Raw genomic sequence first — 5,508 nt, 5'->3', positions numbered from 1 at the left:
TCGCGCGGCGGGCCTCGGTCCCCGGCTCGTCTCCCTGCGGCCCCCACTGCAAACCCCCCCCCCACCCCTTCCCCGGGTCTGCTCCCTGTCCCTCCCCCCACTGCAACCCTCCCCCCGCCATTGCAAACCCCCCTCCCGGGGGCTCCCCTGCCACTCCCCGCATGCAACCCCCCTTCCCTGGGGCTGCTGCCCCGATTGCAAACCCGCCTCCCCGGGGCTTCCCCTTGCCGTTCCCCCCACGGCAAACCCCCCTCTCCGGGGCCGTCCTCTGCCGCTCCCTCCACTGCAACCCGCCCTCTCCAGGGCTGCCGCCTCCATTGCAAACCCCCTTCCTCGGGACTGTCCTCTGCCGCTCCCCTCATTCCAACCCCCCGCTGGGGCTGCTCCCTGCCGCTCCCCCCACTGCACCCCCCCTCGGCGTTGCCCCCTACCACTTCCCCCACTGCTAAACCCCCTTCCCAGGGCTGTTCCCTGCCTCTCCCTCCACTGCAACCCTCCCTCCCTGGGGCCGCTCCCCTGATTACAAACCCGCCTCCCCGGGGTTGCCCCTTGCTGCTCCCCCCATGGCAAACTCCCCTTTCCTCGGGGCCGCTCCCCCCCATTGCAACCTCCCTCCCCTTTTAACACTGTGGGAGCTGCTCCCTGTGTCCCCCACATTGCAAACCTACATCACCCACTAATACTATATGGCTGCACCCAGCAGTCACCTCTCATTTCAACTGCAAGTCTCGCTCCATCTCCTTTGGCTACTCTCTGCAGCGCCTCCATCTCTTTCCCTTTCAAAGCTCTCATCCAAGTGATCCCTTGTGACTGCTCCCTGCAAATTCATCCCATTGCAGACCCAGCTGGCCCCATCTCCTGCATTTCCCTGATACTTGTAAACTCAACTCTGCCTTCCTTTCCTTCAGCTGCTCCTGGCCGTTCCACCCATTGCAAACCCAGGCACACCCAAATCAAATGGGTATTCCCTCCAACACCCCTACTAGCACGCCATAATCTCCTGCATTCAAAATTTAGCTGCCTGTAGATCACCCGCTAGAAATCAACTCTGCACGCATCAATTAAACTACAAAGGCTACATCCTGCACTGCCACACCGTCCATCTGCACTCTCCCCCACAGGTCCAGCCCAGAAAACCAATGCCTGTGTATAATCTACTGGGAGAGACAAATCTGTCTGTCCCAATTCCAGTCCCCCGGGGACATGGCAGGGTAGGAAGGGCTGTGTGAGCACTTTTGTGTTCACATTCTGCCTAGGAGAGACTGAAGAAAGAGGGGAAGGGAGAGAAAACAAATCCAGTGGAAATATAAAGAGAAAATGGAGAATTAGAATATTAAAGAAAAACAGGCTGTTAAAAATGAGAAAGTGGGAAAGAAAAATTCTACTGAGGAAGTAAACACACTTCATATATTACCTACAGAGCCATATACCATATATTTGAGCCAGTCCAGTTCTTGGGAAGAGTAATTCTATTCCTATAATAACATATTATACTATTCTAGGGAGATGGTTTAAAAATTCAGGTCCCCCCCAGATTCTCCTCTTGCATAAAGATCTTAGTAAAGATTTAACTAATTAACACATTAAAAAGCTTTAAAATATTGAGGACAGATTTGGCATGATGGTCATCAAACCATTCCAGACTTGAAGGACCCCACACTTGCTTCTGGCCCTTCATTGAAATGAATGCAAAATAAGTGCAACTTGGCAGATTGGAATGCTGGAAAGTTTTCAGTTCTTGATTTTCCATTCAGCACTGCCAGGCCAAACAGACTATTTCCCCTTCACTGATTTCCTTTTCTTACCAAATTATTTATCTTTGACTGGGGTTTCTTCCTGCTAACAATACGTTGCACTGATACAGCACTCATTATGTAAGGATTTCAAACTGCCTTACAAAGTTTCATTCAGCCTCCCAAACCCTTTGTGAAGTATCTATGCCATTTTGCGTATGGGGAAACTGAGGCATGAAGTGGTGGCATGTTTTGCTTGGGGGCACAGAGTGAGTCAGTGAGAGAATGAGACTGGAACCCAGGAATCCCTAGCCTCTGTACCAACCAGTAGACTGCACTTCTTCACCATACTGGCTTCTCACAGTCTCTCCTCTGCTTTCGAATCAGAGGATGCTATGCTTTAAGAATAAAAATCCCTACATCTACGCAGCACCTTTCACTGCAAAGAGCTTTAAAAACTAAGAGCTTCACTCTGCAGCAGCTCTGCCTGTGGAACACCCAATGGCATAGTCAGTTTTCGTCATAGGTGTGTTGCAATCTGGCAAGGTTCATGCCCGTGAGAGTCAACTTCACAGCAGACTATCAAAGAGCAGGGCACATACCCCATACCGGTCTCATGTACTATAATTAGATTTCACCGACCCAGTAACAAATGTGAACGCCTCGATCACTGTAGCAGTTCTACCATGGAGTCACAGACAGTCTTCTTGGTGCTCTCCAGTCTGCCTTGCCACCCAGGCAAGCTGGACTTAGTGATAGCTGGTTGCTATACACCAAAAATCCCAAAATATTCAGGTTGCTCCAAGTCCCAAGAAATCAGTCACTTACCCCAAATCAACTTGTACCTTAGATCTCACACCAAACACAATGCTCACAGCCAATCCTATAGTAAACTAACTAAGGATTTATTTCAGAGTAGCAGCCGTGTTAGTCTGTATTCGCAAAAAGAAAATGTGTATGGTAACACACATTGTTTCATGTTCTCTGTGTATCTGTGTATATAAATCTCCCCACTGTATTTTCCACTGAATGCATCCGATGAAGTGAGCTGTAGCTCACGAAAGCTTATGCTCAAATAAATTTGTTGGCCTCTAAGGTGCCACAAGTCCTCCTTTTCTTTTTAAGGATTTATTAACCAAGAAGAGATGAGAGACTTATTTACAGGTTAAAGCAGGCAACATACATGCACAAATGAGTTAGTCTGTGGTTCCAAAAAGTGACACAGATGCAGTAATCTGTCCACTGAATGTCTTTTAGGGCTAACCCAGGCCAAGCAGCATGGGGATCTCTTTGCTTATGTTTAGGGTTGCCAACCCTCCTGGATTGGCCAGGGGTCTCCCGGAATCGGCCTCAATCTCCCAGTTGCTATTGAAAGCAACCCAGGAGACTTTAATAGGCGAAAAGTCTGGTCAGTGGTGCAGCAGGGCTAAGGCAGGCTCCCTACCTGCCCTGGCTCCGTGCAGCTCTCGGAAGGGATTGGCATGTCTGGCTCCTAGGTGCAGGGGTAGCCGGAGGTCTCTGCACGCCGCCCCCACCCTGAGAGCTGACTCCGCAGCTTGCATTGGCCAGGGACCGCGGCCAATGGGAGCTGTGGTGGTGGTGCCTGCAGGCAGGGACAGCGCATGGAGCCGCCTGGCTGCCCCGAGCCTAGGAGCCACGGGGACATGCCACCGCTTCCAGGAGCTGCCTGAGGTAAGCCCCTCCCGCACCACAACACAGCCCTAAGCCCCCTCCTGCACCCAAACTCTCTCCAGAGCCCACACCCCAAACCCTCTCCCACACAGCAACCGCTTGCCCCAGCCCTGATCCCCCCGCACCCAAACTCCCTCTGAGTCTACCCCCCAAAGTCCCTCCTGCACCTCAACCCCCTGCCCCAGCCCTGAGCTCCCTCTCACACCCAAACTCTCTCCCAGAGCCCAAACCCTCTCCTGCACCCCAACCCTATGCCCCAGGCTCAGCCCAGAGCCCCCTTCCTGACTCCAAACCCTTTGGCCCCAGCCCGCACCCCAACCCCCTACCCCAGCCTGGTGAAAGTGAGTGAGGGTGGGGAAGAGCGAGCGAGCGACAGAGGGATAGGGGACGGAGTGAGTGGGCGCGGGGCCTCGGAGAAGGGGAGGGGCAAGAGTGTTTGGCTTTGTGTGATTAGATAGTTGGCATAAACCCTACTTATGTTTAGGAATCTTTGCCCCTCAGGCTCCAGCCAGCATAAAAGAGATTGAGTTTCTCCTTGTCAGGGATTTTTATCCCTTCCATTCCAGAGTCCAAACTGATGGGATAAACCCATGTGTAGGTCTCTCCTTCCTGCAAGGAGTTAGGAATGCAACCAACAGGGCCTCTCTCCTTTGATGCTACACAATACAGAAGAACCCGGTTTATCTGACCCTCCATTGTCTGGCTCTCCATAACCGAACAACCAGCGCACATAGCTCCAGAAGTGGGTGATCTCTCCTGTGGCCACTAGATGGCACTGCAGCGTCACACTTTCCCATTCTCCAGATTATCCAAATTTTTGATGATCCCATCTGGCCCTGGTCCCAGTTAGATCAGATAAACAGGGTTCTGCTGTACCTCCTTTGCCTTCATCTTGTACGCTGGACAAGCCCTTTACCTTAATTAACGTTTCTTATCCCATTTGGTGAGTTACACGATTACAGAGGTTTACAATGCAAACACTCAGTATAACTTTACACATGAGCTATAGAGGTTATAAGTGAGATCAATACATGCAGCATCCTACAAGCATTTTATAAAGTCTAAACACATCAGTTTAACATCTAAAATCTATTTTGATAAGGGTAACACAAAGGTAAGCAAGACTGGTGTCCCGTTATGCATTTGTCAGTGTTCAATGAGACCTGGGGCCTTGGCATAAGTTGGCACCTGATCAGCTTGCATCACAATAAGAATTGCCAGATTGCATCAGACCCAAGGTCCATCTAGCCCAGTATCCTGACTCTGACAGTGGCCAGCACCAGTTGCTTCAGAGTATAGTGCAAAAATCTTGCAGGAGCAGATGTGGGATAATCTACCCCCTACATAGGTTCTCATTCTGATCTCCAATAGTTTGAGACTGGCATAAGCCCTGAAGCATAAAGTTTAAATATCCCCTCCAAAATTGTTATGGTCATTAATTATGATAGCTGTGGATGTTCTTGACATCCATGTAAATATCTTCCAATGGAGCTGTTACAGAATTGGTTCATATCTATAGGGATCACGTCACCTGCTATTGAAATGCAGCCACTTCTGGGGTGGAAAGCCAATACTGAAACAGACAACTAGCACACCTCGAGGAAAAAGGTGAAGTGGGCAGGAGGAGACTGGAAGGTGAACCGGGGGAAGCACCTTAGAGCTTGATAGAAGGACAATGACTTAAAATTCATCGAAATGAATAAACAAGTCTCTGGTGGCTAGAGATCTAGCAGATGTTTAGAAGAAAGCTAAATAAAGAAACTTTTCAAATGCTGACAACCCATCAACTCTTGAGAAAAGTGCTGGAGGTCTGTAATTGCTACAAACGTCAGGACTGCCGTTTTCTGTCCAATCTGTCAGACGACAGCAGTGCTTGCATCACACCATATGGGGATGTTGGGTCATCAGATCTTAGTTGCAACAAATAAGTCCTCATTTGGTAATAACTCACGCAAGGGATATGTCCCTGAATTGATCTGAAGGCCTCTGCCTTCTCCTCTTGCCCATCCTTCAAGATACCCTTCTGCCACAACGTCTGAAAGAAATCAGCCAATTAATGACCATTTGATTGACATTTGGGGAT

Source organism: Dermochelys coriacea, chromosome 1, assembly GCF_009764565.3.
Source record: "Dermochelys coriacea isolate rDerCor1 chromosome 1, rDerCor1.pri.v4, whole genome shotgun sequence".
NCBI classification, from domain to species: Eukaryota; Metazoa; Chordata; order Testudines; family Dermochelyidae; genus Dermochelys; species Dermochelys coriacea.
This window is presented reverse-complemented; position numbering follows the sequence as displayed.